A 10308-nucleotide genomic window follows, 5' to 3' on the forward strand; every position below is an offset into this window, starting at 1 on the left:
TTCGGCTGAAATTCTGCGAGCGACTTCCAAAGACGTCACGTTAGTTAAGGAATGCATGTACTTTGCAGTCAGCAACCCTGCGTGGGAGATTATTTTTGTTTTTAAAGGAGGTGTGTTATTCTTCGCATCAAAGTATCTGTTCATATTTACCAGGGCGCGAATAACATGATGAAATGCGGAGCCTCAGTAATGGCGTGAGTGAGCATCTCGCCGTTGTAGAGGTGCTTTCCGTGGGGATCCTCCTCCTCCTCCTTGGCTAGGTCGGAGTCCTCAGGCTCCTCCCGGACTGGTAGCAGCGCCAGGCAGAGCAGGAGCAGCAGGCACCCGCGGGGGAGAGACATGGCAGCCGGGGTGAGGGCCGAGGAAGGAGAGACCAGCAGAGGAGGAGAGTGACAGGGAGGCAGTCAGCTGAGCGGGCAAGGGCGGCTGACAGCGGGCCTGCCTGCGCTCTGCTGCCCTCTCCCCAGGTCTTCTACGACCACTCTAGCCTCCCCCACATTTTATGCAATTGAAAAGGGGCATTTTTAAGGTACGCCAGTAATTGCGTACACCTATCGCTGAGAAGGCTAATTTAAGTTTGAAAACGTCAGTGTTCTTTATAAGAGTTTAGTAGTTAGCAAATGCGGCGTACCAAGTAAGGAATCTGGCGTAACAAGCAGCGCTGCCAACTTTGGGACTGGGGAACAGGATTCGAGTCTGTCGTCCGCTCAGCATCATGTGATTCTAAGCAAATCACTTTGTCTCATGCTCATGGGCCTACAAAAATAGAAAAGAAAACAAGTCACGTTTAAAGTACTCGCACGGGTGTCTCTGTGCGCGACGCACGACGCACTGTGCAGTTAAAATGATAGCGGACCAGAGAGGGAGCATGTCAGTTCTGCCTCCTGATTGGCTGTTTAAATAAACACGGAATACCACAGAGGAGCCGATGCTGGAATCGAAACCAGTGGTGCGCGCGCACCAGAGGAGCGGGGTAAGGGAGCGCGAAGACGCCGAGACGAGGTAGGGGATGTGTGTGTAAGCGCCGGGGGGGTTCTCTGTGTATGTGTGTGCGTGTGTGTGCGTGCGTGTGTGTGAGTGTGTGTATGGGGGGGGGGGCTGTGTGTGTGTTGTGTGTTGTGAAAAGCCTGCCGGAATCGGAGCGGTGTTGACGCGCGCGACCTGATCCCGGCTGGCTGCTGCTGCTGCGTGCGCGTGACAGTCTGTTGTCCTCTCCCTTTCAGTCCTTGAAAGCCGGAATGATAACAATAGTCTAGCTCTGCGACAGCAGGCCTTTGGCCTGCAATCGCAGGGCGAGACCTAAAAAGGATCAATAAACACTACGTTCTCCTTCTGCAGGAACGTCACTAAATCCAAAAGGGAACATGTCACTGATAATCGGGTTTCAGTGCTGAAATGGAATCGTAGAAGTGCATGAAATCAGTGGCGTTAAATGATGGGACCCACCTGACAATGTGAAGATGGCCTCCTTAGTCTGTCGTATCTCACAGATTTTCAGTGGTCTTGGGGCTGAACGAGGGTCCCCTGGGTAGTTGAGGAGCCCCAGCACCGCATGAGCCTGTGTGTTACACCCCTGCACGTACTCACTCGATAACCCCTTGTCAGGGATAGTAAGCGCTATACAAATACAATTACAATAAAAGGTTGCACAAGTGTCGGGGAGTGGTTGTAGCCCCCCTTTCAAAGTGAAGACGTAGGGGTACTTAATCACCATTTGACAGAACATACCCACTTTAAGCACTGCCGGTATTACAATAGTTTGGGAGCAATGGGTCGGATTAAGCACCCTGGGTAAAAGAGGGCAAAGTGCGTTTTTTTGTACCAAGGCTAGATCACAGAAGACTGGCTTCTCAGAGGTTTGCTTGTGCACTGTCGGCCCGTGCTTGACTGGAGGGGGCTTATCTACCATAAATGCTACAGAGGGTACCGTGGGTGTGGTCGTGGGGCGGGTGCGGAGCACATCCACAGTGTCAATATTTACCCAAGGAGGTAAGAGGTCATTGTGAGGACTCAGACGGGAGTAACACAGACCAGCTTGTGGCGCAAGAGAGTCCCCAACCCGTCTTGGACAGAACGACTATTCCAGGCGGGCCATTCAGCCCCAGACCAATTAATGTGGAAGACTTGAGGGGCCCGCATATCACTCGGGGGAGGGGACACCATTGTGCGTTTCACCTCTGGAAGCTGGCGTCATTAAGTCCATGTCGAGGGGCTTAAGGTGCCCTTCGGTCTGCATTGGGAGATTGCTCAAGGGACGGGTGATTAAGGCAATCTAAAATGGGGAAAGCAGATGGGTCAGAATTGCACAACACCACACTGCGATAGAGGCTCAATGTGGGGGTGTTTTGAAAGGCTAGATTTCCAGATCAGTATAGACAGCAGGCCATGGCTTTACACGTTGTGGGGGTGCACGTGCACTGACAACTGTGAGGATCAAGGGAACATACAGATTGAGGAAGTGGGTGGAAAGTAAACGGTGGGGGGGTGGGGGGGTGGCTAACAGGCACCCCTGAGGGCGGTGGGGAGACTGGCCAGCGAGGGTATCATGAGAACTGTACATAATGTGGGTCGAGACATGGGTCACTGAAACTGAGGGTGAGTGCCAGTGGACGCCACTTCACTTTGAGGGCGACGTCTAGCGTGGAGGGACAGTGTACGACCTACTGGTAGCGGAAGCTGGGGCTCAGGAGGGGTCACACCCAGGCAGCACTTACCGCGGGTAGCTGCCACTCGGGTGCTGATTGTAGTGTTCAGGCTGCGTGTGCCAAAACATCATTTTCGCAGGCTGCAGCCGACGAGGTGGTGGGGGAGACGCCCGGGGGCCGGCGACCTACGGACGATGCTGGCAGCGGCGGTCCCCCACCTGGCTGCAGCGGCCGCGGCGCGGTGCACCTGGGCAGGCGGTCGGAGCCCTACAGCCAGCGCCTCTTCTTCGCGGCTGCAGCCGGCCGGCCGCCCGCCTCAGTTATTTCCCAGCCCTGCCGGCCTCGCAGCCCTTCCCCGTGACGTCACAACGCCTCCGCCCCGCACGAGTCCTTCCGACTCCTTCCATTGGTTTCTGAAACTGTACTTTTTCGTTACGTCACGCTCCGCCCACTCGTTCCCTTTGCCAAGGAGTTACTGTGTGAAGTCACATTAAAACCGCACACTATTTCATACGTTTGGCAACGTCGTAGCCCTTTGCCGCCGAAGTATCTCTGTGAGTGACGTCGTCCTAAATATGGTCTCTACGGTCCCCAGAGCTGCCAAAGAACGGTTTTACACTGCTTCACAAGCCCTTGCTTCCGGTTGTGCTCCGGAAGTGTTGTGGTGACATCACAATACTTTTATGGAAAAGGAGAAGCTGTTCTGGTCAGCAGTCCCAGTTCAATATCGCGCAACAACGTGCCAAGGAATAACCCTACCTGTGACCCCTCAGGATTTAGCTGCGATTTCAGGGAACTGTTTTCCAGTGGCCCCTCTCTCATATTTCGGTATTCCTCGCCAGCTCTGCCAGTCAAGCCATTGCAGCTAACAAGCTGCAGAGGAGACAGAGTGTGGAGGAGCGGTGAGGAGTGCCACGGCCCGGGGAGGAGGAGAGGCGAGGTGAGCAGCTGTGGGTGCCGGGAGTGGTGTGGCTCCGTGATGACAACTATCACAACCATGCTTACGACCAGGGCGCGAGGCGGCGTTCTAGACCCGACAGTTTGAGGCAGCGGGTCACAGTTTAAACACGCGCGCACATACAGCTGACAGCCAATAATAAATAAACAAGCCTAGCCAACTACAAATCCTCCTGTTGTCGTTTTTCCCCCTCTCGGAACGCAGATAAGCTCCAGACGGCAACAAGTCAGGTCCCGGGCCGGCAGCCAATCACAGCGCGGCCCGGGAAATGACGTCACGGGGGTGTCCCAGGCCGGCAGATTCGGGGGCGTGTTTTTTGTGCTCTCCCCTTCCCATTGGCTGGAAGGTAAAATTCCAGCCAATGGGAAGAGGAGAGGGCGTGACTTAAAAAAAGACACGGAAACGCCCCCGAATCGCGTTTTCACCAGAAAGCGTGATTGACAGCCTCTGTCTCCCAATGGCTAGCCTCCATTTATGGAGCTAGCCAATGGAAGAAGGGGAGTGTTCAAGTCCCCCATAGTGTAAACAAAAGCTTTCGCCCTGGGCGTAGCACCTGCAGTGCTACGGCCAGCAGGTCGAAACCTAAAAAGAGTGTTCAATCTAAGAACAAAACTAATGGACAAAGTAAGTTTCAAGATATATGGATCATTTATTATACCTCTTTTAGTGCAAAGAGCATATCCACAGTATAAACAGCACTGTGAATGGGTGTGTACGCCTGCTGCTGAAGTTCATTTCCTCTGCTTATCTTAGGGAGGTTGTTTAGGTTTCATAAAAATGCCAAATAGGGATTCAAAGTTTTGAAGAAGTTACCAAACATCCGAAATACTACCTACCTCGACCAATTCCGTCATGAAAAACCTGGTGAATGTGAATCGGACAAACTTCCTAAAAATAGGCAACAGGGTGTGCAGACTCAAGTAAAACATAGTACGGGTCATTTGGACCAGGAAAACTGGAATGGTGCTATAACACAGCACCCAATAAGGACAACATCCTACAGTAGTGGTATTTCTCAGGTAGACTATTAATCAGCAAATTCCGGGGCACTCATAATGAGTCCCTTACAAACTTTAATTTACTGAAGTTGTGAGGCAAACCACCAAGTAGATCGAAAAGTCCAGATGAGATAACAGCTCAGGCAATATTGAAGAAAAGATGCCAACTTAGAAACAGTGGAAAAACACTCGGATGCTCATAATTAATTAGATGCAAGCATTATTACCTGGGCACCTGCCACTGTGCTGAGCACACACCACTAGCCCTGCCCCTTGCCAGTGCTACACTTGCTTTAACACCAGCAGACCACAGTGCACAAAGGTAGGATCTGCTTTGACAGCTCCCGCCCAACAAGACACAAAATCCTGCATACTCTCCTGTGGACAAAAACTGCTGAGGGACCTTAAATGCATACTGTTACACCTTCCTGGAGCCTTTACATTGACGACCCAGGGAACATTAACACTGAACTTCAGACATTCCTGGCCAACAATCTCAAAAAAGAATTATTGAGGCAGCTTCAAAACTTGTAAGAACAATTTTTCAAATTCGTACAGGCTGGGAAATTATGAAAAGAGTGCATACTATCCGATCAGATAAAACGTCATTTCGGCAGTAAAACACTGCCATACAAGCACAATACAAACATAAAGACATCGATTAAAACCTTTAGTCAGGGCCGTGTCAACAAGCACGTTTTGAAAACAGTAAATAAATAATAGCATGATATAAACAGGCTATGTAAAACCATTAAGAGCAATCTGTAGCCCCGGATAGCAAGGTTAGAGAATCATGCCATGTGGGTCAATGCCCCTCAATCATCGCATGGGCAAATCTGACTTACCAAATCTGCCTCTTAAAAAAATAATTTGCTTTTCTTTTAGCAATAGCACACTTTTGAAATGAACAAATTATACTACAGAGTGTGGGCGGATTTAACCCTTGCAAATACTGCAGGGCCTCAGCACATCTTCTAATGCCATGTATTCTAATTAAAGAGACTAAAAACCTTTTAGAGAATGCTGAGTAATATTTGCAAAAGAAGGCTAAATGGAGCAGACTCAGGGAGAGGACTCAACACAGGGACAGATTAACACATTATTGGAGTCAAACTGGCCCAGAGAGAAGCACAGGTGCCACCTTACAATACCAAGCCTAAATCTGGTGAAGAGGGCTTTGTCCCAGGTAGCATCTACGCATGGCAGATACGGTTCCATACTGGGGGTAGTTTGCAAGATCCCATACTCCCTTACAGAGACTTTAGCAGATTCACCTTCCTCTCCAAGTCACATTCTCCTGGTTTGAGATGCTTGTTTATCCCAGGTTACATCAACCTTGGTAATAATGGAGGGGGAAGAAAAGAGTTCTGGTCTCCCCAGGACAGACATTTCATGCTTAATGTATTGTAACAAGGGTACGGCCAATCGCCTATCACAAGCTAGGCAGTCAGAAATCACCTTCCTATTAAGACGTGTGAGCTGGTTCGCCCAAACAGCACACCAAAGTGGACAATTTAACGCGGTCTTCAAAGTACTCGACCCCCCAGCTCCAGATGGACAATGTAGGTGGCGCAAGCTGGGAGGGCAGCGCCTAGAAGACATTGCAGAACCCTATTCTCTTCAACCTGGAGGGCAGTGATATTGGAGTGTCCCCATATACCAGCCCCATACGCAAGAATAGGGAGATATTTAGTCCTAAAAATCTCCAACAGTGGGGCCATGGCTTTTTTGCCAATTTCAGGAGACTAAGCTGTAAACATAGCGAGTATACTGCTACCCCAAGGTGTCCAGGTGCTCTTTAGTTAACAAGATCGAAACGCCGTTGACCTCACAACCAAAACTCCTCCATTGTATTTGATTAGATTGGAGTTTTGCAGTCTGTTGTCAATGCGATTTAACGTTTTTAATGTTACTAAGCACTTTCACTTCACACACTTGCACTTTTTAGTGTGAGCACCAGAACTATTTTCATTAAGAATTGAATGATACTCCATTTATGCTGTTAATAAATGTGAGGTCATTACAAACCTGGTGTCCCTGCTACATTGCTCATTGAGTCCCGCTTGGACTCAATATGAAAGTGTTTCTGTAGATTAATACTGCACTCATTAAAAGTAGCCTAGGCTACACGAGGACCTTTCAGGCCTCCATGAGACCATTGTTGCTTTCAACAATACATACCACCCCTGGTCTTACTACTGGGGTCCCCTTGTTCTTTATACATATATATCTCAACTCAGACAAAACCGAAGCCCTCATCCTGGGATCGACTCCCTCTGCTGAGTGGCCATCAGTGCTCAGAAACTCCCTCCCCCACACCCACCAACCGCGCACGCAACGTAGGCATCATACTTGACTCCTCGCTCTCAATGAACCGTCAAATCAACGCCATACCACCCTCCTTCTTCCACAAGCTCCGCATGCAGTGGAAGATTTTCAAGTGGATCCCCACGAGACCAGGAGAACGGTCACCCAGGCACTCGTCAGCAGCAAGCTTGACTACGGCATTGCACTCTACGCCGAATAGGATATCGGCATCCGCATAGAGAAACCCAAGGACTTTTTTCTTGCCCACCTGTGCAGGGCTCAAAAAATCCCAAAAATTGTACTAGACCTGCAGGACTAGTACCTTAAAAAATGTCCTCGACGTAACTGCAACTTACTTGACCTCCGTCTCTGAAAGCGGAGCAAATGTGACAAGATAACAAGATTTAAAGGCATCTTTATTGCTCATTAACTTTGTGAGCAATAAAAATGGCTTTAAATCTTGTTATCTTGTCACATTTGCTCCGTTTTCACAGACAGAGGACAACAGTTGTATTGTTTTCCTACTCGCCAGAAAGGGCGAATAGGACCTAAAAACAGCTCGACCTTGTTAAATTTAGCTCGACTATGCGAGCGGTCGAGTGGAATTTTCGAGCCCTGCTGTGGGACATCTGCAGCACAGGCAGAGAGTGCAGCCTTAAGACCATTAATGTAAAACAGAAAAAAAATGGGGCCTATATGCAGCCCTGGCGTACACCCTTTCTCAACAAAAAGCTGGTAGTACGCTCGCCAGCCAGCCATATCTTACGGACGCTGAAAGATCAAAGTGCAGGGCCTGCAAGAATTGGACACGCCCTGGGTCCACCCCCTTAACATTCAGCAAGGCCCACAATTTAGATCTTACCACGCTGTTGAAGGCACTAGACAGATCCATGAAGGCTTGGCAGATGGAGCCCTGCTTTACTATGTTATACCTGCTGATAAGCATGTGTAAATTTAAGCATTACTCCACTGTACCCAGCCCCTTAAGGAAACCATATTGCACCTCCAACATCGTATTCGTCTCCCTAACCCAGGACAACAGTCGCTATAGCACTGCCCTACGTGTAATTTTTACAGTAGAATCCAGCAGATAAATTAGGCGGTAGCAACTTGGGGACGGCAGGTCGCCCTTTCTAAAAATGGGCACAATAAAGAAGTACAAACAATTGCATAATAATGAGGCAAACAATTCCAGGATTGATTTATATATGCCCATAGGGAACCCATCAGGTCCTGGAGCCTGGACGAGTGCAGACCAGTCATCATCATCCTTTCCAAAAAAGCATTTAAAAAAAATAATTATAAAGTGTATGGAAAATCAGCTCACTGCAGAGTACATATCACTAGCGGCCCTAATGCAAGAAAGCACAGGCACATAAAAATGCTGTTTGCACGCGTTAGCACTTTAAGACTTCAAATTCTAGACTTTGCTAACCCTTGTGTTCGGGAATTATAGCGCTTTCGCCATTACATGTCAAAAAAATTAGGTGCACAAATGAATAAAGGCAATAAAAGGACACCAGTCTGTTTTGCAAAAACTCACGGAGTATCTTTACATTTTTTTTTTTTACAATGATAGTGAAAAAGTTCTGCCTGGAACTAATAAACCCAATTGCTATTTGTAAAACTGACACAAATAGCATTTGCCTTGGTTTTAGCCAACCAGGTGCTGAGCGCAAACTACCTTGCTCTGGTGTTCTCGGGGGCACTTACAAACCTTACAAAGAACTTGCAAATAAAAGATTCTGTTTGTGTGCACTTAACAAAGTGAGAGGAAGTAGTTCACATAAGTTCTTCAAATTATAAAATTTGTAAGCTGGGAGACTTGTGCCAAACTAACGTACAACTGCAAAGACAGACTTAAAAAAAACCTGATCTTAAGCTTTAAAATGCAGACGCAGACAATCATCTCTGTCATGAAACATGCTACAAGAGGTTCATTCAAATACAGTTTAGCACTGTACATGGCCACATTTTAAGTGGTAACCAGTGAGTCTTAGACTTTAGTATGCTGACATTGTTTAAAACAAAAGTTGCAGTTTGGAACCCTAGAACAATTAGTTAACAGGACGGTGATCAGTCTGTCCTATTAAAAGACCCTCTCATCCCTATAACCAGAGCCACTGGAATTGTGTGACCCTACTGCTGTTGTTGTTTTTTTGCCAAATTATCGCTTTGCCACATAACCCATCATCCTCTGCATAATCTGCATATTCCCCCCAACCCCGCCAAATTTTTCCTAGCTGAAACGGATAAAAAGTTTTTTTAATGTGGTGATGCGTTAGTGCGCAGTGAAAAGCCCTTGGCAAAGGTTAACTGGTCTTCTTTCAGTTGCTTATTTCTGTATTTCGTTTTTAAACTGGTACAAGTGAGGTGAATTTTTTGCATAGACAGTATAGTATTACCAAGTGCAAAAATTACAAAATAATGAAGTAATACTATCAAACAAAAAGGTGCTGCATTTGCTGCATAATGTTCTCATTCCTGCCACATAATTTGGAGCTCCCCTGCAATGGCCACCTGCTTTACCCACAATGAGATTTCCACAAACCAGAGTGGCTTTTCTACTCTTGCCTAGTCCTCACACCAGTAAAAAGCAAAGAAGGACAAAAATGTTCTACACTTGGTTTAACTATTGGACGATTATTTTATTTCTCACTTCGAAAATAAACAAGGTTGGAAGGGAGTATTTCGCCTGCTAAAACATGGAGTGACTTCTACAATTTCCAGGCATGGAAATTGAAGACATTGTGCCAGAAAAAGTTATTTTAAGTACTAGAGAGGGTGTTAATACGAGTTTATTTCACTAATGGAGAGAGGACTACCCCAATCACAATATCTTAACTAAGAGTGAACGGCTTATTTTCATAGTGGGCTCTTAGATCCCCTAAAAGTACAAGAGTGTGTGGGGTAACCAACGAAATACCCACACACTGCACGGAAGCAGAAATTAAAGGGCATATCGTAGATATGCCCACCTGCGGAACGGAGGGAGCTACCGAGGATGGACCTTACCTTCCCGACAGATGTTCTTAAAAACTCCGATTGCTTCTACTTTCCCCCGAACCTAGACAACTTTATTATGCGAAGGCGAGGGAGGGAATAAAAAACTGGGATTAGGATGATTGACCGGCGAAGGGGCGGGGCGAGGAGGGTCTTTGTGACTGGCCTATCCTGCGAGCCCTGTCATTGGTTGGAAAAAATCAGGCCCCGCCTCCTCTTTCAAAGAAACCTCTACTGCTGGGGACCGGAAGAGGGCGTCCTGCTGCTCCGGAAGAGACCACCCCGACTGCTGTTGTGCCGGAAGTATCCGCCATTCTGCCCCGGAAAAAAAAGTTAAACTGTTTGGTGCGGTAGTCACAGACGAAGCTTTCATTTCCAGTTAGGACGTTAATCATTC

At 47.7% G+C, this 10308-nt stretch overlaps 1 protein-coding gene across 4 annotated transcripts in view; it reads right to left on the minus strand.

The window, feature by feature from the left end:
* The window catches only part of HMG20B (high mobility group 20B), a 49317-nt gene extending 39293 nt beyond the window's left edge, over positions 1-10024 (minus strand). For 2 of the 4 annotated variants that reach the window (XM_086947119.1, XM_086947120.1), the window contains exon 1: positions 9924-10024. The gene's annotated coding sequence lies outside the window, so the exon portion shown is untranslated. The remainder of the gene's footprint in view (positions 1-9923) is intronic. The other 2 variants (XM_086947117.1, XM_086947118.1) reach the window with 2 other exon arrangements.
* Between the last annotated feature and the right edge of the window lie 284 nt (positions 10025-10308).

The sequence above is a fragment of the Lissotriton vulgaris genome, chromosome 12, assembly GCF_964263255.1.
Source record: "Lissotriton vulgaris chromosome 12, aLisVul1.2, whole genome shotgun sequence".
Classification (NCBI taxonomy): domain Eukaryota; kingdom Metazoa; phylum Chordata; class Amphibia; order Caudata; family Salamandridae; genus Lissotriton; species Lissotriton vulgaris.